The 25,888-nt window shown below is 31.5% G+C and overlaps 1 protein-coding gene across 1 annotated transcript in view; it reads left to right on the top strand.

Annotated features, from left to right (window-relative positions):
* The window catches only part of LOC6053918 (structural maintenance of chromosomes protein 3), a 98,362-nt gene that overhangs the window by 51,460 nt on the left and 21,014 nt on the right, over window positions 1-25,888 (top strand).

The raw sequence follows: 25,888 nt of genomic DNA, 5'->3' as shown, positions 1-25,888 counted from the left end.
TACAGTTCGCCTATATAGGTGACGGAGAAGGAGGTGCACTGGGCGGTCGTACGGATTGTCGGTGAAACTGGTTCGGGGACAAATTTTTGTTTGACGACGTTATCGCTGGGGTTCGGAATGCCAAGTTGACGGTTCAGGGCAAAGAACTTGGCTGATTTGAGGTTTTTGAAGTAGGTGCACATTCTTGCCTTTCAGTGTGACAATTCCGGATTGGAGGAGGACGGTTTTCTTCAGCTGAAGCCGGACAGCGGTATTAACCGGAGGTGGCCCGCGCTGGTTTTGCTTGGCAAACCCGACGGTGATCACGTGGATCGTTTTTGGGAAGAAGACGAATAACATCCCACAATGATCTCGATCGAGAGCCGCTTCTTGTCTAGAACCGACCACTCTCGGGATTTCGCTCGAGATCCCTTCCTCATCCGGAACATGGCCCATCGTCCTCATCCGGATCCTAGTTCCGTCTAAATCAAAACAAAAACATAAACAATAACATTGCGCGAAATGTCATGTCAAAGTCAGAGCTGTCAGTTGTTGACATTTCGATCTTTCATGTTTGACAGTGAACCGGCCGTGCCGAGGGGTCATAAAAAGGTTGAGTCATGGTTCAGAGCCCACTGAGTAGTCTTTTATTAGTCTATGGCTAAGCTCTGTATGCAGCGAACAGAGCCAGCTCTGTATGGGGAAAATAATATTGAATTGCATATATCTCAAAAACGATAAGTTTTAGAAAGTTCACATGTTCTAGAAATTTGCTGGTACCAAAAGGCTCTATATTATTCTGTCAGACGTCATTTCAATTTGATTGATTTTAGTTGTGCAAAACAAGAAAAAACTATTTATTTTCTAAGATACAATGTATAGAATAATTTTGTTTTCGACAAAGTTGCTCAACTGCCAAAAATGAACAACTCTCTCGAAGAAACCAAAGCTATACCGAAATAAAAAAAAAATGTCCTGGTACTTAGCCGCATGGTTAAGCGATCTGCCTTTCAAGCAGACGATCAGGGATCGAATCCCGCCCAGTCACCTCGCCACCGATTTTTCGGTGGCAACTTACACACACGGTAATTAATTACCACACACGCACACACATGCCGCTCCCCCCACTACAACAACTAGCGGTGGGTGAGTGGGGAATGGACGGGAAGATGACCAACCAATCACACCGCAACGCGTGAAGGAAGGAAGGAAGACTCTTCCAACAAGACCCCCAGGAGATCATCAACATCCATGAATACGAAGAACAATAGATCTCGGATCATTAAATAGACGCACGGCTCCGTGATGGCAAGGCCGATTGAGCCAGTTAGGGTATAGGTTAAGATAGAGGTCAAAGAATATTAATAATATTAAAAAACTATTTTTATAATAAATAGGTACTGCTTGCGACAAACACAAAGCGACCGCGTCGTAGGCACAGGTAATATGAAGCATGTTTGGTAGAGATCGTCTGAAGTGAAAACTAGTATAGCAGATTGTTCATAAAGAGTTTTTATGTTAAATGCTCTCGTCTGGATGGTTGGTAGAAATTTCAAATAAAATTATTGTACCGGTAAGTAATAATTATTAGAAACAATATAATTATTTTACAGCTATTTTTATGTTTGTCTTGACAAAACACCGAGCCACGTAGCCCAGTGGTATCGCTTCCGCCTAGTAAGCGGTAGATCGGGGTTCAAATCCCGGCTCGGACCATCACAACTGGTGATCTTTTCCCTTCTAGTTTCGATTGCTTAGTAAAGGGAAGGTAGTGTATCGTTACAAACTGGGACGGGACGGCTGGATAGAGTCTTCTTTTTGAGTGTTTACGTTCGTATTCTTCTTCTGTTTTTTGCAATAAAATTTGTGTTCGATAACAAATATCAAGCAATCTGTGATTCAGATAGCTTGACAATTAAAATTTTCTTGATGATGTTTTTCAACTCAGTGCTCAAGCATGCGAATGACTTTTTCTTTGGTTGAAATGTTGTTTAGTTTTTCCTCGCAGATTTTTTTTGAATTTGGCTGTTAAAATTTGCGGCTGGACGTTGGTGGAGAATCCTGAGTTTATTTTCCATAGTTTTACGGTGGATCCGTTCATAAGGAGCTGCCAGATACAAATTACTTGAAATGGTTGGCAAATCAAAGATGAGTCAAAAAATGTTCACTTCTTCAATTTTCAATGTGTTTTTTTATATGAATGATTTTTAATTTTTATTTGGATGTGATAAATGCAATACGATTTAAATGCGTTTTCTTACTTCAATCTAAAAAAAATCCTAAAAAGGCTGCAAGTCATTAAATGGGAGGAGATTTTTCTTAGATCTGCTCCTGTCGTTGTCCTGTTACGCAAAGAAAGTAAATAAATCTTTCCCAGTTCCCCGAAGAGGAGCACGTCGAATTCAACGGCAATTTTTACTCAACTTTAAAGAAAGTTAACATTCCATAGGTCGCACGCCCTAAGGTGTCAGAATCGAAAGAAATGGCTGGAAAAAAATTCAAATTTGTACCAATTCATTCACTTCAAAGAGCAAAAAAGTTTGTTTTTCAAATTGTGGCAATGTGTTGAAATAAAAAAGTGCGAAAAAATCAAATAGGCTAAACTGTGGCCATTTTTTTTGTTTGCTTTTTAAATCCAGTTCTACGATGTTGTTTCTTCACGCCACATTTTAATTTCATGGGAAGCACAGGTTTAATATTTTTCAATCTAGATGACATTTCTAAGTAATGCGCAAAAAAAATAACAATAGTTTTAAATGGGCAAAAGAATAGTCAGTTCATGAAATGTATTGTTTTTTAAATGAAAATGCTGATAAGTCAACATTCGGTGTACGACATAAATAAATGCCTTTCAATTGAAAATATTTTAATCAACCTATAATGCAATTTACAATTATTTGTGAAATTGATTTAAATTTTTTTTTAATTTTTTTTTCAACTCAAATTACAATACTTTTTATTTTCTCCTCATAAGAAAGGACTGGTTTAGGTTGACAGAAGCGGCCATGTTGAAAGTGGTTTAGTTTGACAATAGGTTTTTTTCTCTTTGTTTATCCCATCCCAGGTCACAAACTGGACCTTATCAAAGACACATTAGGAAGACAACCTATGGAATGTTAACATTAACCTTAACATGTTAACATTAAGGCTATCGGGCAGCAAATCCATTTTTTTGGGAGAATATTTATTTCTCGAATTCTAAGATGTTTTTCAAAAAACCGTCTTTAACATATGTTGACAACATCCCAAAGTATCTCTGGGTAAAATTTGAACAAGATTCATTGAGTTTTACGTAAAATATTGGCTATTTAGTGGCAAATTTTGGTATTATGGTGAATTCGCATGAATATTTTGAACTTATAAAACAAAAACTTAGGCATGTTATTTTATTAGATTGTAGTCGAGACAATTCCCTACAATTTGGTGTATAGAAAGTCATAGTTTGCCTAACAAATATTTGCGAAAAACGAAGTTGACTTTATAGCTGTCGGCCACCATTGCTAGTACCAACCACTAGTGTCTTCCTTTTATCTACAAGGACTTCGCCGCCCTGGGCTCCTAAGTGTATGAAAGTATGGCACGGAGCGACGGCGCCGAATACCCATATTTACACAAAGAATTTTAGAGAGCCCGCCGCGGGATTCGAACCTGCGACTTCTGGATTGTGAGTCCAGTGCGCGGTCCGATTGATCCACACGGGCGGGACAACAAATATTTGCATATTTGGCTATTTCCGAAAAAAAAAATTGAAAGCAAATATTTCCACGTGTTTTTTTGCATTCTCACGCTCTCTCCCGCTTTTCTGCTGTTGGGTCCGGTTACAGTGATGCCAGAATAATTTTTGTATTTCTTCGTAAAAGTTTATGGTACAATATTTTTGATTTCGAACATAATATTTGGTGAAACTATTTTTTGGGGAAAGTCGACAAAATAGCATGTCGGTGGTCAGTTATGTCGATTTCTTGTATGTCGACTAAGGGTTTTGTGATCATGGTATGTTGCTTGTCGAAAAAGAAATTATCATCAAATCTTCGGACATCTACTAGTATGAGGTAGACGATTTTCGACTTAGAGGTCATGCTTGCGTAGCTTCAGGGTGTCTCGGGGAATTTGGTATGTAGTGATGTTTTAGGTCATCCAAAGTTACTCTATTGTTCCTGTAGAGATGTTTGAAGTTCTCCAAGAACATCCGGAACTTACGGCCCATGGGTCTACCGTCGTAACAAGGTAGAGGTGGTTGGTTCCTGACCTCACGTCATATCCGGATAGCCTCAGGGAGGTTCAGGGACTTGTCAACCGATACGTGGTGATGTTCTGGGTCTTCTGTAGAGTCCCGAGAGTTACGGCTCATGGATCTACCGTCGTAACAAGGCAGAGGTCGGTGGTTGTTGTCCTCAGATCATAACCGGATATCTTCAGGGAGGTTCAGGGACATGTCTACCGATACGTAGTGATGTTCTGGGTCTTCTGTAGAGTCCCGGGAGTTACGGCCCATGGATCTACCGTCATAACAAGGCAGAGGTCGGTGGTTTTTGACCCCAGATCATATCCGGATATCTTCAGGGAGGTTCAGGGACTTGTCAACCGATACGTGGTGATGTTCTGGGTCTTCTGTAGAGTCCCGAGAGTTACGGCCCATGGATCTACCGTCGTAACAAGGCGGAGGTCGGTGGTTTTTGACCTCAGATCATATTCGGATATCTTCAGGGAGGTTCAGGGACATGTCTACCGATACGTAGTGATGTTCTGGGTCTTCTGTAGAGTCCCGGGAGTTACGGCCCATGGATCTACCGTCATAACAAGGCAGAGGTCGGTGGTTCCTGACCCCAGATCATATCCGGATATCTTCAGGGAGGTTCACGGACTTGTCTACCGATACGAGGTGATGTTCTGGGTCTTCTGTAGAGTACCGGGAGTTACTGCCTTGTTACAATGGATATACCGTCGTAACAAGGCAGAGGTGGGTAGTTTTTGACCTCAGATCATATCCGTATATTTTCAGGGAGGTTCACGGACTTGTCTACCGATACGTGGTGATGTTCTGGGTCTTGTGTAGAGTCCCGGGAGTTACGGCCCATGGGTCTACCGTCGTAACAAGGTAGAGGTGGTTGGTTCCTGACCTCACGTCATATCCGGATAGCCTCAGGGAGGTTCAGGGACTTGTCAACCGATACGTGGTGATGTTCTGGGTCTTCTGTAGAGTCCCGAGAGTTACGGCCCATGGATCTACCGTCGTAACAAGGCAGAGCTCGGTGGTTTTTGACCTCAGATCATATCCGGATATCTTCAGGGAGGTTCACGGACTAGTCTACCGATACGAGGTGATGTTCTGGGTCTTCTGTAGAGTACCGGGAGTTACGGCCAATGGATCTACCGTCGTAACAAGGCAGAGGTGGGTAGTTTTTGACCTCAGATCATATCCGTATATCTTCAGGGAGGTTCAGGGACTTGTCAACCGATACGTGGTGATGTTCTGGGTCTTCTGTAGAGTCCCGGGAGTTACGGCCCATGGATCTACCATCGAAACATGGCAGGGGTCGGTGGTTTTTGACCGTTGGATAGCCTCAAGGTGAATATACAAAAATACAAAAATACAAAAATACAAAAATACAAAAATACAAAAATACAAAAATACAAAAATACAGAAATACAAAAATACAAAAATACAAAAAAAAAATACAAAAATATAAAAATATGAAAATATGAAAACATAAAAATATAGAAATATAAAAATATAAAAATATTAAAATATTAAAATATTAAAATATTAAAATATTAAAATATTAAAATATTAAAATATTAAAATATTAAAATATTAAAATATTAAAATATTAAAATATTAAAATATTAAAATATTAAAATATTAAAATATTAAAATATTAAAATATTAAAATATAAAAATATAAAAATATAAAAATATAAAAATATAAAAATATAAAAATATAAAAATATAAAAATATAAAAATATAACAATATAAAAATATAAAAATATAAAAATATAAAAATATAAAAATATAAAAATATAAAAATATAAAAATATAAAAATATAAAAATATAAAAATATAAAAATATAAAAATATAAAAATATAAAAATATAAAAATATAAAAAATATAAAAATATAAAAATATAAAAATATAAAAATATAAAAATATAAAAATATAAAAATATAAAAATATAAAAATATAAAAATATAAAAATATAAAAATATAAAAATATAAAAATATAAAAATATAAAAATATAAAAATATAAAACTATAAAAATATAAAAATATAAAAATATAAAAATATAAAAATATAAAAATATAAAAATATAAAAATATAAAAATATAAAAATATAAAAATATAAAAATATAAAAATATAAAAATATAAAAATATAAAAATATAAAAATATAAAAATATAAAAATATAAAATATAAAAATATAAAAATATAAAAATATAAAAATATAAAAATATAAAACTATAAAAATATAAAAATATAAAAATATAAAAATATAAAAATATAAAAATATAAAAATATAAAAATATAAAAATATAAAAATATAAAAATATAAAAATATAAAAATATTAAAATATTAAAATATTAAAATATAAAAATATTAAAATATAAAAATATAAAAATATAAAAATATAAAAATATAAAAATATAAAAATATAAAAATATAAAAATATAAAAATATATTCCATTCCACAGCGCGCGGTTCTTTCCCCGATCGTCGCGGCGCTCGTGCAGTCGTACGCGGCGCTTGCAGTGGGACGGCCTTATCTCCAGGTGCACGGCCCGCGTAGTCAGACATGTAAACAGCGCCACCCATCTCTTAGCGGTGGTGCGGTTCACCCGCACAGCAACAGGTCCGAAGTAATCGACTCCCACGTACGAAAAAGGGCGCTCGAACGCCTTCAGCCTGGCAGCAGGTAGTGGAGCCATCCGCGGGACAACCGGAACCTTCGCTTTCAACTGGCATAGCAGGCAGTCGTTCTTCGCTTTGCGGGCAGCCGTCCGCAAATTTGGCACGTGAAATCGTTGTCTCAGCTCGTTTACCACCGTTTCGCAGTTTCCGTGCAGATACTTCCGGTGGTACCAGTCGATCAGCAACTTCGTCGCCGTGTGGTCCTTTGGCATGATGATGGGGTACCGAGTGTCGAACGGCACAAAATCGGCTGCAACAATTCTGCTCTCCATGCGCACCACGCCGGCGTCATCCATAAATGGCGATAACTTTCGAATTTTGCTCGTAGATTCTAGATTGAACCGCTTTTCCGGATCAGCACGTGCTGCGGCGAGTGTTGCGACCTCGTCTGGAAACGCATCGCTTTGCACCCAACGCCAGATCGTGTTCTCCGCTGCCGCTAATTCTTCCTGTCGCAATGGTCCGCTCAGTAGCTGCTCCTTCTTCAGCTTGCGTCGTAGGTTCTCAGCAAACCGATGCACACGAGCGAGCGTGCGCAAGAGACGAACCCACTGCGAGAAGCGATCCCATTCGACGTTGTGCGTGGCAACGGCTTCCCGGTGCACTAGGCAGGCTCGCAGCTCCTCGGTCGGTTCTTGCAGGCTTGGCGTGATGTCCACCGGCCATTGGTCTTCTGGGTGGTAGAGAAACCATGGGCCTTTGAACCATCTACTGTCGGGAGAAAGACAGAAGCTTTTCCCCCATTTCGTGGCGTCGTCCGCCACATTCTCCTTCGAGGGAATCCAGCGCCACTGATGCGGCATAGTCTTGGACATGATTTCACCGACCCGGCATGCCACGAACTGGCGATAGTTGCGATGATCCGAGTTGATCCATGCGAGCACAGTCTTGGAGTCGCACCAGAAGATGGTCTTGTCGATCCGTAGGGAGTGTCCGAAGATAATCGTGTTCATCAGCCGTACGCCAATCACCGCGGCCATCAACTCCAATCTGGGTATGGAGAGGGCCTTGAGGGGTGCCACTTTGGATTTCCCACCGACCAGCGCCACCTCGATACCGTCCTCGAACTCCGCTCGGAAGTACGCCACGCAGGAGAAGGCATCCTCGCTTGCGTCCACGAAAATGTGCAACTGCAGCGTCTTGATGTCCTTGACCGAGCGCCGTGGAAAGTAGCAGCGCGGAATTCGGATCTGTTCCAGAAACTTAAACTGGTCGGTCCACTGCGTCCAACGCACGCACATCTTGTCTGGAATCCGTTGGTCCCATTGCGTTTTCGCTCTCCACAGGGCTTGGATCAAGATCTTACCGCGCACGGTGAAGTGAGCCAAGAATCCCAGCGGATCGAACGTGCTCATAACCGTACTCAACGATTGTCGCTTCGTCGGGTGCCCACCGTGCATGTCCAGAGCGGAGGAGAACGTAAACACATCCTGATGTTGCTTCCAATACAGGCCGAGCACGCGCTCCGTTGTGCTTCCCTTGTCCAGCTGAAGATTCTTCTCCGAGGCCGAATCGTTATCCCCGACCCGTGCGAGAACCGCTTCGGAGTTGGACAACCAGTTCCGCAGGTGGAACCCGGTGGACGTGTTTGACCTCCAGAGCTAATTTCACCGCTTCCTCCTCGTTGTCCGCGCTGTCGAGATAGTCGTCCACATAGTGTTTACGCAGGATGGCTTCGGCGGCGGCTGGGAACTGCTCGGCGTGCTCTGCGGCGTTTAGGTTCTTGACGAACTGTGCGGAACAGGGCGAGCACGTCGAACCAAATGTGGCTACATCCATCAAGAAGATTGTAGTATCCCTCGGTACTATAAAATAGTACCAACCTGCAGAAGTGTGATGTCAAGTAGGTAGTCGTAATTGTAGTGCTAGATTATAGCAACGAGCTCGGTTGTACAACCCAAGAGAAGAGTCGCTCTCTTCTGTCGTCGTCCGTCGTCGAGTCAAGACGTCCATTGTAAACTTATACCTAGATTTAATAAAGTTTTAACCTAGTACTAAACGCGTGTTTAATTAGTCGTATCGGACACTTCAACCTGGCGACGAGGGTAAAACCATTGAAGTAAGTAAATCAGAAGTGAATTCGTAGTGCGTAAACAGTTGTGAAAAATTGAGTCTAGTGATTAAAACGTGGTAGTGAAACATAACCAAAAAATTGCACCAAAGTGATGTATCAGTCTGAGGTTAGGTTTGCGGCCATGCAGAAGGTAAGTGCGCAACGATGCATTGTCGGAGGGAGAGGTCAAGGTCAGTATGAACAAAAGTCACATCTAAAGCGTCCATTTGGGCCATGCTTTTGTTGTGGTCGGCGCCATGATCCATCCACGTGTCCTGCGCGTGTCTGGACCTGCTACACGTGTGGGAAAAAAGGTCACATTTCGACACATTGTGAGTTTGACGGTAAGTCTGATCAGTCCAGCCAAGATGCCAGCGAGGATCAACGCGTAGCCGAGTTGTCGGAAAATGTCGAGGTTCTTCGTCTCAACGCGTGTGCCGAAGCTACCGAGTCAGGAAGCTCAAACTAAAGTCAAAGTCGAGTCAATTTTGTTGAATTTTCAGTTGTCAGTCGTCAGTCAAGTCTGCAGAGTAAAGTCTTGGTAAAATTGTAGTCCCCAGTCAGGAAAAAAATTAGCTAACGCAATCAAAAAAACATAACCTCAATTGAAAATGTGATTCGCCATGTTGTCGTCGACAGTCAGTCAAAAGTTTCAAGAATCGGTAGTCGTCAACGGTTATGTGTGGGAGAGTTGTAGTATCCCTCGGTACTATAAAATAGTACCAACCTGCAGAAGTGTGATGTCAAGTAGGTAGTCGTAATTGTAGTGCTAGATTATAGCAACGAGCTCGGTTGTACAACCCAAGAGAAGAGTCGCTCTCTTCTGTCGTCGTCCGTCGTCGAGTCAAGACGTCCATTGTAAACTTATACCTAGATTTAATAAAGTTTTAACCTAGTACTAAACGCGTGTTTAATTAGTCGTATCGGACACTTCAAAGATGTCCGGTTCCAGCGAGGGGTTCTCGCGCCAAAGCAGTCGCTGCGCGTGGCGATCTTCCTTCCGGATCTGCACCTGGTGGAACATCTCCTTGATATCGGCACACAGGGCGATCTGCCGCTCCCGGAAGCCAAAAAGGCCAAAGAAGATCCGGACCCTTCAGGAGCATGGTGTTTAACGATATCCCGTCAACCTTGGCAGCGGCGTCGCAAAAGATACGCACCTTCGATGGCTTCTTTGGGTTGAGCGCGACTCCGAGAGGGAGATACCACACGCGCCGCGGGTCAGCTTCCTTAAGCTCGTCTTCCGTGGCCTTGTGGATGTACCCCTTTTCTTGGTACTCGTTCATTTGACGCAGCACGCTCTCGCCGATCACCGGGTCGCTTCGAATGCGCCGCTCGAGGCACTGCAGTCTCCGTACGGCCATCCCGTAGCTGTCAGGAAACTCGAAGTGGTCGAACTTCCAGAGGAGACCCGTCTCGAAACGCTGTCCAACTCGTGTTGTGGTCTCTTGCAGGATTCGGTTCGCGCGCTGCACTTCCTCTGACTCCGGACACGGCACTGCAGTGATTCCCAGGCTCTCGATGGAAAAGAAACGTGCCACGAGATCGTGTAGGGGGTCTTCACTGTGGCATTCGCAGATGTTGAAGGTGCGGACAAGCTTTTCTGGTCGGTCCGGATTCGTTCCGTAGATCGTCCAGCCCAAACGAGTCTTCGCAGCGACCGGCTCACCCGGTTTCCCTTCTCGGATTCGTAAAGTCGCCGTGACGTGCACGTTGTCGTTGCCGATCAAAATGCACGGCGTAGCCCGGTCGTAGTCGTCCACCGGAAGTCCTTTCAGGTACGGGTGGGCGTCTACCAGCGTCGAATACCGTAAGCTCTGCCTCGGTAGATCCAGCTTGCTGACCGTTCGCACATCGGAAATCGTGTGCTTCGCACCACCTCTTCCACCAGAAATCTGCAAAGTGACCCGCTGTGACTCTGCTTCCGTCCTCTTCATATTCGCCGTCCATTGTAGACACAGCGGAAGATGTTCGCCTTCGACTCCCAGCTGCCTCACTACTTCCTCTTCAATCAGCGTACTCTCAGACCCGTCGTCCAAGAAGGCGTACACTTGAACTGAGCGATTGTTGGCGTGCAGCGTCACCGGCAGGACTCGGAACAGTGTGGTCTTTCCCGAGAAATGGTGATTGGTGGCCACCTTGGACCCGGAAGCCAGTTCTTCTTCCTTGTTCTGCTTGGCATCCTTTCTTTCCGGCTTTGAGTGCAGAAGAGGGTGGTGTTTCAGCTGGCATCCATTATCCTCACATCGCTTGCTCAGCTTGCAGGGCCGCCGGCCGTGAGCACCGAGACAGCAGCGACAGAGTTCGTGCTGTTCGATGACTTTCCAGCGATCGTCGACACTCTTCTTGGCGAACTCCGGACAATCCTTAACCCGATGCTTCGGGTCTTTGCAGACTAGGCAGGCTGGGCCCCCGGAGTTGTTTTGCTTGACCTCGACTTTCTTCGCTGGAGTTTTCGGCGAGGAACACTTTTCCGCGGCATGTGCTCCGCAGAAGTGTTTCTCCTTACCGCCTTTCTCCTGCCTATCACGGTGTTCCGAAGGTTTCGGTACATTGTACGGCGTGACATCCGTCGCGGCCCGGACCAGGGTGTTCATGTATTGAGCGAAAGTGAGCACGTTTACGACCGCAAAGCGGTTTTGTAAAGTGACCAGTCCAGCTTCATGTTGTCCGGCAACTTTTCCACCATCTCGAACAGCAGCGTGGGATTGTTCAGATGAGCATCCTGTCCCGTATCCTCCAAGTGATCGCTCAAGCTCTGCACCACCATTCCGAACGCGATAAGAGTTTCTAGTCGGTTCGGTTTCGGTCCAGGAGTCGACCGAAGTTTCTGCAACAGCGTCTGGATCAATAGTTCCGGGCGGCCGTACAGAGTCTCGAGTGTGGCGAGGACATGTGGAACGGATGCCGGAAGTCGAAGGCGACCTACCACCATCTCCCGCGCGTGTCCTTCTAGACAGTCCTGCAGCCGCGCTAAGTTCTCTGCATCGGAGTAGCCGCACGTCTGGGTCGAGTTGTTGTAGCAGCTGACGAAAAGTGGCCAATCCTCGGGATTACCGCTAAACTTGGGCAACCCTCTCGGCATCACATGCCTTGCGGCCAGCTGTTGCGGCGTTGGCCCCAATACTGGCGGAATTGGTGGTTGCTCCTGTTCAGGTTGGTATTCTGGCGCGTTGTCTGGCGGCGCGTTGTCTGGCGGCGCGGGCTCCGGATTCCTCTGCGGATTTGGCGGCACTGGCTCCGGATCCCTCTGTGGGTTTGGCGGCACCGGTGCTGGTTCGGGTGCTGGTGTTGGCCCAGGAGGGCGAATTCTTGGCACTGGCAGACGTGGAAACGGGAACGGCGGTCGTGGTTGGAAACCCGGCGGAAACGGACCTTGCAGACGCGGGAACGGGCCTTGCGGACGCGGGAATGGGCCTTGCGGACGCGGGAACGGCCCAGGTGGGCGTGGCGTTGGTCCTGGCGGCTGCGGCCTTGGTGCCGGAGGAACAGGCGGCGGTGGATACGGAGGCAGCGATTCCGGCCTGGGCGTCGGGTTCACTCCTGGCGATCCTGTCGTCGTTCCATTGTTCCCATTTGCCTTTAAACCGCTCGCGTTGTTTACTTGGTAGCTGCTGACACTCCCGTAGACCATTCCAGATTGACTTTGACGGACCGTCAGGGTCTTTTGGTACAACAGGGAATTGGAAAACGGAAAGGGCGTTGAGTTAGTCAGGTGAGCAGAACCTGCCAAAGCGCCACCGTGGCTTGAGCCAGCTTGTTGCCAGTTGGTGTACCCGGGGTTATCATACGGGTCTACCTCGTAAATGGTTCCCAAAGTGCTCGACGTTCTGTCGATCATTCCACCCAATCCCACTTCGAGAGTTGACTGATCCAGCGAAATGCCTTGGAGAGCCCGTCCCAGGACGTCTTGTCCGGCTGATTCGTCGTATTGACCAGCAGTGTTATTGTTCGCTCCTTGCTCGGTCAGCGTTGACGTTCGAGCAGCAAACTGTTGCTGCTTTTGCCACTGTTCCACTTTGCTTTTGCTGCTTTGCTCCGACCCGACGCTACGATCATCCGCGACCTCATCGTCCAGCTCTTCCTCCCGTGCCGGAAGGTTTCCTCCAGGATGGTTTGTTCGATCTCCAGCTTGGCGCGATCGATTTCCGCCTCCTGCTGCAACTTCTCCTGCTCATGCCGAATCTGCTGCTCTCGACGTGCCTGCTCCAGATGCTTTTCCATGAGGAGCTTTTGGGCCTCGAGTTTCTCCAGACGTAGGCGAGCCCTCCGCGCCCGTGCGTCGGAGGTGGATGAGGTTCCAGAGCTGGCCTTAGAGGACGGCTTCTTCCCTTTGGGAACGGTAAACGAAGGGTTTTGGCAGCGAGGACAGGTGAACGACCGCTCCTCGACAGGAACTGTCTCGTCGACGCCAGCGCAGCAAGTGTGCCACCAGGTTAGGCAGTGGGCACAGCTCACCATGTCCGTGGTGTCCGGCCAGAAGCAGGCCTGGCAGTGAAATCCCCACTCTGCGGTCGGTACATGGGCCATATCGACGTCAATCTTTTAGATTATGTTGCGAGAGAATGTGCAGCTCTTTTGAGCACGACACCGGTGAGATGTTGGTGTAATAGCACGCTAAAAGCTGCATAATTTTTATTAATCAAATGCGAAAAGTTTTATAATAATTCACTTACATTGGTCTGCTTCTCAAGTTTTAGCAACTGATTCGACACCCTGCATGTACCAGCACGCGAAGCCTGTGATAATAGTTTTTAAGTTTAGTTTGCATGTTCCAATTTAGTATTAGGTTTTAACTAGCTAGTATGTTTAATAATTTGCATGTGCTAACTCACGTTAGATAACCTCAAAATCGACAGCTACTTCTTGGTCAATGCTCTTCACCTGACTTTTTCACCTGCTGAAGGAATACATTTAGGATTTCTTTTAGAATCAGGCCATCGCATCATACTCACGACTCGAAATGAAAATTCAACCGACTTCAAGCCTAAATTTAGTAATTAAAACGAACAACTCAAATTCCCTTCTACTCCGTCACAAATCTGTTCAATTTTTGCCTGCTCACGGCCTAGCTTTGCCGAACCTGTCACGGACGTACGTCCGACCTGTCAGCGCGCAGTTCTTTCCCCGATCGTCGCGGCGCTCGTGCAGTCGTACGCGGCGCTTGCAGTGGGACGGCCTTATCGTCCGCAACAAAAATATAAAAAAATTAAAAATATAAAAATATAAAAATATAAAAATATAAAAATATAAAAATATAAAAATATAAAAATATAAAAATATAAAAATATAAAAATATAAAAATATAAAAATATAAAAATATAAAAATATAAAAATATAAAAATATAAAATATAAAAATATAAAAATATAAAAATATAAAAATATAAAAATATAAAAATATAAAAATATAAAAATATAAAATATAAAAATATAAAAATATAAAATATAAAATTATAAAAATATAAAAATATAAAAATATAAAATATAAAAATATAAAAATATAAAAATATAAAAATATAAAAATATAAAAATATAAAAATATAAAATATAAAAATATAAAATATAAAAATATAAAAATATAAAAATATAAAAATATAAAAATATAAAATATAAAAATATAAAAATATAAAAATATAAAACTATAAAAATATAAAAATATAAAAATATAAAAATATAAAAATATAAAAATATAAAATATAAAAATATAAAAATATAAAAATATAAAATATAAAAATATAAAAATATAAAAATATAAAAATATAAAAATATAAAAATATAAAAATATAAAAATATAAAAATATAAAAATATAAAAATATAAAAATATAAAAATATAAAAATATAAAAATATAAAAATATAAAAATATAAAAATATAAAATATAAAAATATAAAAATATAAAAATATAAAAATATAAAAATATAAAAATATAAAAATATAAAAATATAAAATATAAAATATAAAAATATAAAAATATAAAAATATAAAACTATAAAACTATAAAAATATAAAATATAAAAATATAAAAATATAAAAATATAAAATATAAAAATATAAAAATATAAAAATATAAAAATATAAAAATATAAAAATATAAAAATATAAAAATATAAAAATATAAAAATATAAAAATATAAAAATATAAAATATAAAAATATAAAATATAAAAATATAAAAATATAAAATATAAAATATAAAATATAAAAATATAAAAATATAAAATATAAAAATATAAAATATAAAAATATAAAAATATAAAAATATAAAAATATAAAAATATAAAAATATAAAAATATAAAAATATAAAATATAAAATATAAAAATATAAAAATATAAAAATATAAAAATATAAAAATATAAAAATATAAAATATAAAAATATAAAAATATAAAAATATAAAAATATAAAATATAAAAATATAAAAATATAAAAATATAAAATATAAAATATAAAAAATATAAAATATAAAAATATAAAAATATAAAATATAAAAATATAAAAATATAAAATATAAAAATATAAAAATATAAAAATATAAAAATATAAAAATATAAAAATATAAAAATATAAAATATAAAAATATAAAATATAAAAATATAAAAATATAAAAATATAAAAATATAAAAATATAAAAATATAAAAATATAAAATATAAAAATATAAAAATATAAAATATAAAAATATAAAAATATAAAATATAAAAATAAAAATATAAAAATATAAAAATATAAAAATATAAAAATATAAAAATATAAAAATATAAAAATATAAAAATATAAAATATAAAAATATAAAAATATAAAAATATAAAAATATAAAAATATAAAATATAAAAATATAAAAATATAAAAATATAAAAATATAAAAATATAAAATATAAAAATATAAAAATATAAAAATATAAAAATATAAAATATAAAAATATAAAAATATAAAATATAAAAATATAAAAATATAAAAATATAAAAATATAAAAATATAAAATATAAAAATATAAAATATAAAAATATAAAAATATAAAAATATAAAAATATAAAAATATAAAAATATAAAAATATAAAAATATAAAAATATAAAAATATAAAAATATAAAATATAAAAATATAAAAATATAAAAATATAAAAATATAAAAATATAAAAATATAAAATATAAAAATATAAAAATATAAAAATATAAAAATATAAAAATATAAAAATATAAAAATATAAAAATATAAAATATAAAAATATAAAAATATAAAAATATAAAATATAAAAATATAAAAATATAAAAATATAAAAATATAAAAATATAAAAATATAAAATATAAAAATATAAAAATATAAAAATATAAAAATATAAAAATATAAAATATAAAAATATAAAAATATAAAAATATAAAAATATAAAATATAAAATATAAAAATATAAAATATAAAAATATAAAAATATAAAAATATAAAAATATAAAATATAAAAATATAAAATATAAAAATATAAAAATATAAAATATAAAAATATAAAAATATAAAAATATAAAAATATAAAAATATAAAATATAAAAATATAAAAATATAAAAATATAAAAATATAAAAATATAAAATATAAAAATATAAAATATAAAAATATAAAATATAAAAATATAAAATATAAAAATATAAAAATATAAAAATATAAAAATATAAAAATATAAAAATATAAAATATAAAAATATAAAAATATAAAAATATAAAAATATAAAAATATAAAAATATAAAATATAAAATATAAAAATATAAAATATAAAAATATAAAAATATAAAATATAAAAATATAAAATATAAAAATATAAAAATATAAAAATATAAAATATAAAAATATAAAAATATAAAAATATAAAAATATAAAAATATAAAATATAAAAATATAAAATATATAAAATATAAAAATATAAAATATAAAAATATAAAATATAAAAATATAAAAATATAAAATATAAAAATATAAAATATAAAAATATAAAAATATAAAAATATAAAAATATAAAAATATAAAAATATAAAAATATAAAAATATAAAATATAAAAATATAAAAATATAAAAATATAAAATATAAAAATATAAAATATAAAAATATAAAAATATAAAAATATAAAATATAAAAATATAAAAATATAAAAATATAAAAATATAAAATATAAAAATATAAAAATATAAAAATATAAAATATAAAAATATAAAAATATAAAAATATAAAAATATAAAAATATAAAAATATAAAATATAAAATATAAAATATAAAATATAAAAATATAAAATATAAAAATATAAAAATATAAAATATAAAAATATAAAAATATAAAAATATAAAAATATAAAAATATAAAAATATAAAATATAAAATATAAAAATATAAAAATATAAAAATATAAAATATAAAAATATAAAAATATAAAATATAAAATATAAAATATAAAAATATAAAAATATAAAATATAAAAATATAAAAATATAAAATATAAAAATATAAAATATAAAAATATAAAATATAAAAATATAAAAATATAAAATATAAAAATATAAAAATATAAAATATAAAATAAAATATAAAAATATAAAAATATAAAATATAAAAATATAAAATATAAAAATATAAAATATAAAAATATAAAAATATAAAAATATAAAAATATAAAAATATAAAAATATAAAAATATAAAATATAAAATATAAAAATATAAAATATAAAATATAAAAATATAAAAATATAAAAATATAAAAATATAAAAATATAAAAATATAAAAATATAAAAATATAAAAATATAAAAATATAAAAATATAAAAATATAAAAATATAAAAATATAAAAATATAAAAATATAAAAATATAAAAATATAAAAATATAAAAATGTATTAATATATTAAAATATTAGAATATTAAAATATTAAAATATTAAAATATTAAAATATTAAAATATTAAAATATTAAAATATTAAAATATTAAAACATTAAAATATTAAAATATTAAAATATTAAAATATTAAAACATTAAAACATTAAAATATTAAAATATTAAAATATTAAAATATTAAAATATTAAAATATTAAAATATTTAAATTTTAAAATATTATAATATTAAAATATTAAAATATTAAAATATTAAAATATTAAAATATTAAAATATTAAAATATTAAAATATTAAAATATTAAAACATTAAAATATTAAAATATTAAAATATTAAAATATTAAAACATTAAAATATTAAAAATATATAAATATAAAAACATAAAAATATATAAATATAAATATACCAATATACACGGCGTGTTTTTTGGGCAACTATATGAAAATTTCCAATATTCTACTACCGCCATATTGGACGCCATCTTGGATTACACATTCCCTGTGTACTTTGGAGTATTTTTGAGGTCATATTCTAGTTTAGCGACCCCAAATTAGTCAAATTTGAGATGCTGATTGCTTGCTAAATTTCTGTATGAAAATTTCCAATATTCTACTACCGCCATATTGGACGCCATCTTGGATTACGCATTCCTGTGTACTTTGGAGTATTTTTGAGTTCAGCGATCCCAAATTAGTATAATTTGCTTCTTGATACCAAAAATAAGAACCTTTTTTGAATTCGTGTCTTGACTATAGTGCAAAACACACATGCTGGCAGCACGGCACAGCAACGAGAGAGTTTTCGTCGCATTCGCCGCTCGCTCGGAGAGTGACACTAAGGTAAACAAAAAAAGCGAAAAAATCGTCCCGCTGGCCTGACCTCAAGCCTTAAGTTGATTAATGAACTGTCACTGAATCCACTTTGTAAATGCCGGCCCCGATACTCTTCACGGGTTTTCCCTCAGGAACAAGGAAAGATTTACTTTTATTTGACAAAACAAATGTTCAACAAAATTACAAGTTTCGCACAACAAATTAAGTTAAAAACAATTTCAAATATACAAGTTAAAATAAACTAAAGCTTCTAACAATTATTTTAATTTTGTAAAATGAAAATCAGGTAACATTTTTTAAACCTGATAAAGATTTTTTTCTGGTAACTTTGCCATTTTATTTATTTCAACAGAAAAAAATCTATATTTTTCCTTATTTTTCAAGCTCTAAATGCTCTCTATGACTAGTTTACATTTTTTTTAAAATAAAATAAGAAATTGAAATTAAAAAGCAAAAACTTTTTTTTCTCAAGCAAGGAAATCAGTCGAGAGTTTTTAGCTCTAAATGCTCTCTGTGGAAATTTGCCATTTTATTAGGGGAAATATGCCCATTTTAATCACTCTAAGCCGTTCGACCAATTCTCATCACTTTTGCCGTTTTCGCTATGAAATCAACATTTTCAGATGTATCAACAATTGAGAGTTGCTTGCTCACTTTTGTTTGAGCTATTTATAACTTTGAAACAGTCAAAAACACTTTATGAAAGCTGTAATTCATGATCAAAGTGCTGATAGGCCGATAATAGAAATAGGCTGAGAAAGGGTATAGTTCCCCTACCTGTATTTTAAATATTTTTTAAGCAAGGAAATCAGTGAAGAGTTTATGCTCTAAATTTTAGATTTGCCATTTTATTACCTGTACTCTAAATATATTTTTTTATTTTTCAAGCAAAGGAAGTCAGTGAATAGTTTTTAGCTCTAAATGCTCTCTATGGAAATTTGCCATTTTATTACCTGTATTCTATTTTTTTTTTCAAGCAAAGGGAATTAGTGGATAGTTTTTAGCAAGCTTCCCATGCGCCAGTGCCAACGCACACCGCGGGTTTGGTTTTCTAGCTTCGGTACGTGCCTGAACCCATTTTTGTATTGGTATCTTGGTACATCGTACCAGCGCACCACGACACTCTCGGCTCGCCCCATCGGTTTTGTGTCTGGCCCTCACCCATGGCATGAACCCAGCGTGCCGTGGTACGTGTCGTGGTATTGAACCCGTTTTGTACCGCCAGCGCGTATCACGGCACGTACCTCGGCTCGTAACGAGTGAAGCACCTTGGCTCATGTACCGGGTTCATGCCATGGGTGAGTGCCAGACACAAAACCGACGCGGCGAACCGAGAGTGTCGTGGTGCGCTGGTACGATGAACCAAAATACCCTCGGTTCGTGTGAGTCGGGTACGGGTGTAAACCGAACAAAGCAGGCGCAAAGCAAACCCGAGGTACAAATGAACCGCGTGTACCGCACGGTGCAGGGAAGCTTGGTTTTTAGCTCTAAATGCTCTTTATGGAAATTTGTCATTTTATTACCAGTATTTTAAATATTTTTTTTAAGCAAGGACATCAGTGTCGAGTTTAAGCTCTAAAAAATGTAAACAAATCATAGAGAGCTTGAAACTTTCAAATTCGGGAATTCTCGGGATCCCGGGAAATTTTGAAAAAAGTAATAAAATCTAAGTTTTCATTATTTTTGTTATGTTTTCAAGCATAAAATCATAGAATTAGCTCAATCATATAAATTGCTGATAATCTACACTTCAGCACGGATTTCTCCCCAAACGGTCAACTAAAACAAACCTTGTGTCTTATGTTTCCACAATACAACGAGCAATCCAAAGTGGGTACCAGGTCGATGCGGTCTACACCGACCTCTCTGCAGCTTTCGACAAGATCGATCATCGAATCGCAATCGCAAAACTTCGTCGTATTGGCTTACACGGGACTTTTCTTGACTGGGTTTACTCCTACCTAACCGGAAGATCGATACAGGTAAAAATCGCGGATTGCCTTTCATCACCATTCCTTGTGACATTCGGTACCTCAGGGTAGCCACTTAGGTCCATTTATATTCCTGCTCTATATCAACGATGTCAAGTATCAACTTCGGTGCTCGAAACTTTCTTATGCTGACGATTTCTAACTGTTGATTTTCATCAAGAAACCCTCAGACTGTCGCTTCCTTCAACAGCAAATCAATGTTTTCTCCGATTGGTGTCAGCTGAACCAAATGGTGTTAAACCCCACTAAATGTTCAGTTATCACGTTTTCACGGAAGAGGTCGCCGGTCTGCTTCGACTACACACTATTTGAAAACTCGTTAAAACGTGATCGTTGTGTCAAAGATTTGGGTGTCATGCTTGACGCAAAACTTTCATTTAAGGATCATGTGGCTTACATGACTTCTAAGGGCATCTCCACCGCAGGGACCAAATTGCGTTGCAAAGCTAATTTGGCACCCGCGTCAAGCCCACCGCGGTACTTGTCCGAGAGCTAATTTAGGTTCGAGTTCATCCGTGTTCATCCGAATCTAAACAAAACTAAGGTTAGCTCCGGGATCCAAATCGTCTGACGGATGGTTTTTTCAAGCAAAACAATGTAATTGGGCCAATGTGAGTTTGTAAACAAAGAGTTTATCCTGCTCACGTTAGTAAATGTTTACATTAGTAGTGATGATTGATTTTTCGATTTCAATTATTCGAGTTTGAAGATATTTGCCCTCCCGTGCTGCAAGTTTACGCATGAAAAATGACTTTTGGTAATCTGGGGTGATGCAGTTAAGTTTATTAGATCAGATTAAGGCTGTGTTTGTTTTATTTTGATCAACGCATTGTCGATCTACTGCCGGACATGCAAGACACAAGTCATTTGTAATGAGTAAAAAGCAAAATTCAAGCATAACATTTTAAATAAGCCAATACGGATTTGAAAACAAGCAATCCTAGCTATTTTGATCTAAATTTCTTGAATTCTTAAATTCTCAAATTCTCAAATTCTTAAATTCTTAAATTCTTAAATTCTTAAAATCTTAAATTCTTAAATTCTTAAATTCTTATATTCTTAAATTCTTAAATTCTTAAATTCTTAAATTCTTAAATTTAAATTCTTAAATTTAAATTAAATTTAAATTAAATTTTAAATTCTTTAAATTCTTAAATTCTAAATTTAAATTTAAATTTAAATTCTTAAATTTTAAATTCTAAATTCTTAAATTCTTAATTCTTAAATTCTTAAATTCTTAAATTCTTAAATTTAAATTCTTAAATTTTAAATTCTTAAATTTAAATTTAAATTCTTAAATTCTTTAAATTTTAATTTAAATTTAAATTTAAATTTAAATTCTTAAATTCTTAAATTTAAATTCTTAAATTCTTAAATTTAAATTTAAATTCTTAAATTCTTAAATTTAAATTTAAATTTTAAATTTAAATTTTAAATTTTAAATTCTTAAATTTTAAATTTAAATTTAAATTCTTAAATTCTTAAATTTTAAATTCTTAAATTTAAATTTAAATTCTTAAATTTAAATTTTAAATTTAAATTCTTAAATTCTTAAATTTAAATTCTTAAATTCTTAAATTCTTAAATTCTTAAATTTAAATTCTTAAATTCTTAAATTTAAATTCTTAAATTCTTAAATTTAAATTCTTAAATTCTTAAATTCTTAAATTTAAATTTAAATTTAAATTCTTAAATTCTTAAATTCTTAAATTTAAATTTAAATTCTTAAATTCTTAAATTCTTAAATTCTTAAATTTAAATTCTTAAATTTTAAATTCTAAATTTAAATTTTAAATTCTTAAATTCTTAAATTTTAAATTCTTAAATTTTAAATTTAATTAAATTCTTAAATTCTTAAATTTTAAATTTAAATTCTTAAATTCTTAAATTCTTAAATTTAAATTTTAAATTCTTAAATTCTTAAATTTAAATTTTAAATTCTTAAATTTAAATTCTTAAATTCTTAAATTCTTAAATTCTTAAATTCTTAAATTCTTAAATTTAAATTTAAATTTTAAATTTTAAATTTAAAATTTAAATTTAAATTCTTAAATTCTTAAATTTAAATTTAAATTCTTAAATTTTAAATTCTTAAATTTAAATTTAAATTCTTAAATTCTTAAATTTAAATTTTAAATTCTTAAATTTAAATTTTAAATTCTTAAATTCTTAAATTTTAAATTTAAATTTAAATTTAATTTAAATTCTTAAATTCTAAATTTAAATTCTTAAATTCTTAAATTCTTAAATTTAAATTCTTAAATTTAAATTTAAATTTAAATTCTTAAATTTAAATTCTTAAATTCTTAAATTTAAATTCTAAATTTAAATTTAAATTCTTAAATTCTTAAATTCTTAAATTTAAATTTAAATTTTAAATTCTTAAATTCTTAAATTCTTAAATTTAAATTCTTAAATTTAAATTCTTAAATTCTTAAATTCTTAAATTCTTAAATTCTTAAATTCTTAAATTCTTAAATTTAAATTCTTAAATTTAAATTCTTAAATTCTTAAATTCTTAAATTCTTAAATTCTTAAATTTAAATTCTTAAATTTTAAATTCTTAAATTTTAAATTTAAATTCTTAAATTCTTAAATTCTTAAATTTAAATTCTTAAATTCTTAAATTCTTAAATTTTAAATTCTTAAATTCTTAAATTCTTAATTCTTAAATTCTTAAATTCTTAAATTCTTAAATTCTTAAATTCTTAAATTCTTAAATTCTTAAATTCTTAAATTCTTAAATTCTTAAATTCTTAAATTCTTAAATTCTTAAATTCAATTCTTAAATTCTTAAATTCTTAAATTCTTAAATTCTTAAATTCTTAAATTCTTAAATTCTAATTCTTAAATTCTTAAATTCTTAAATTCTTAAATTCTTAATTCTTTAATTCTTAATTCTTAATTCTTAAATTCTTAAATTCTTAAATTCTTAAATTCTTAAATTCTTAAATTCTTAAATTCTTAAATTCTTAAATTCTTAAATTCTTAAATTCTTAAATTCTTAAATTCTTAAATTCTTAAATTCTTAAATTCTTAAATTCTTAAATTCTTAAATTCTTAAATTCTTAAATTCTTAATTCTTAAATTCTTAAATTCTTAAATTCTAAATTCTTAAATTCTTAAATTCTTAAAAATTCTTAAATTCTTAATTCTTAAATTCTTAAATTCTTAATTCTTAAATTCTTAAATTCTTAAATTCTTAAATTCTTAAATTCTTAAATTCTTAAATTCTTAAATTCTTAAATTCTTAAATTCTTAAATTCTTAATTCTTAAATTCTTAAATTCTTAAATTCTTAAATTCTTAATTCTTAAATTTTCTTAAATTCTTAAATTCTTAAATTCTTAAATTCTTAAATTCTTAAATTCTTAAATTCTTAAATTTTAAATTCTTAAATTCTTAAATTCTTAAATTCTTAAATTCTTAAATTCTTAATTCTTAAATTCTTAAATTCTTAAATTCTTAAATTCTTAAATTTAAATTCTTAAATTCTTAAATTCTTAAATTCTTAAATTCTTAAATTCTTAAATTCTTAAATTCTTAAATTCTTAAATTTTAAATTCTTAAATTCTTAAATTCTTAAATTCTTAAATTCTTAAATTCTTAAATTCTTAAATTCTTAAATTCTTAAATTCTTAAATTCTTAAATTCTTAAATTCTTAAATTTTAATTCTTAAATTCTTAAATTCTTAAATTCTTAAATTCTTAAATTCTTAAATTCTTAAATTCTTAAATTCTTAAATTCTTAAATTCTTAAATTCTTAAATTCTTAAATTCTTAAATTCTTAAATTCTTAAATTTTAAATTCTTAAATTCTTAAATTCTTAAATTCTTAAATTCTTAAATTCTTAAATTCTTAAATTCTTAAATTCTTAAATTTTAATTCTTAAAATTCTTAAATTCTTAATTCTTAAATTCTTAAATTCTTAAATTCTTAAATTCTTAAATTCTTAAATTCTTAAATTCTTAAATTCTTAAATTCTTAAATTCTTAAATTCTTAAATTCTTAAATTCTTAAATTCTTAAATTCTTAAATTCTTAAATTCTTAAATTCTTAAATTCTTAAATTCTTAAATTCTTAAATTCTTAAATTCTTAAATTTAAATTCTTAAATTCTTAAATTCTTAAATTCTTAAATTCTTAAATTCTTAAATTCTTAAATTTTAATTCTTAAATTTTAAATTCTTAAATTCTTAAATTCTTAAATTCTTAAATTCTTAAATTCTTAAATTCTTAAATTCTTAAATTCTTAAATTCTTAAATTCTTAAATTCTTAAATTCTTAAATTCTTAAATTCTTAAATTCTTAAATTCTTAAATTCTTAAATTCTTAAATTCTTAATTCTTAAATTCTTAATTCTTAAATTCTTAAATTCTTAAATTCTTAAATTCTTAAATTCTTAAATTCTTAAATTCTTAAATTCTTAAATTCTTAAATTCTTAAATTCTTAAATTCTTAATTCTTAAATTCTTAAATTCTTAAATTCTTAAATTCTTAAATTCTTAAATTCTTAAATTCTTAAATTTTAAATTCTTAAATTCTTAAATTCTTAAATTCTTAAATTCTTAAATTCTTAAATTTAAATTCTTAAATTCTTAAATTCTTAAATTCTTAAATTCTTAAATTCTTAAATTCTTAAATTCTTAAATTCTTAAATTCTTAAATTCTTAATTCTTAAATTCTTAAATTCTTAAATTCTTAAATTCTTAAATTCTTAAATTCTTAAATTCTTAAATTCTTAAATTCTTAAATTCTTAAATTCTTAAATTCTTAAATTCTTAAATTCTTAAATTCTTAAATTCTTAAATTCTTAAATTCTTAAATTCTTAAATTCTTAAATTCTTAAATTCTTAAATTCTTAAATTCTTAAATTCTTAAATTCTTAAATTCTTAAATTCTTAAATTCTTAAATTCTTAAATTCTTAAATTCTTAAATTCTTAAATTCTTAAAATTCTTAAATTCTTAAATTCTTAAATTCTTAAATTCTTAAATTCTTAAATTCTTAAATTTAAATTCTTAAATTCTTAAATTCTTAAATTCTTAAATTCTTAAATTCTTAAATTCTTCTTAAATTCTTAAATTCTTAAATTCTTAAATTTAAATTCTTAAATTCTTAAATTCTTAAATTCTTAAATTCTTAAATTCTTAAATTCTTAAATTCTTAAATTCTTAAATTCTTAAATTCTTAAATTCTTAAATTTTAAATTCTTAAATTCTTAAATTCTTAAATTCTTAAATTCTTAAATTCT

The sequence above is a fragment of the Culex quinquefasciatus genome, chromosome 1, assembly GCF_015732765.1.
Source record: "Culex quinquefasciatus strain JHB chromosome 1, VPISU_Cqui_1.0_pri_paternal, whole genome shotgun sequence".
NCBI classification, from domain to species: Eukaryota; Metazoa; Arthropoda; class Insecta; order Diptera; family Culicidae; genus Culex; species Culex quinquefasciatus.
This window is presented reverse-complemented; position numbering and strand designations above follow the sequence as displayed.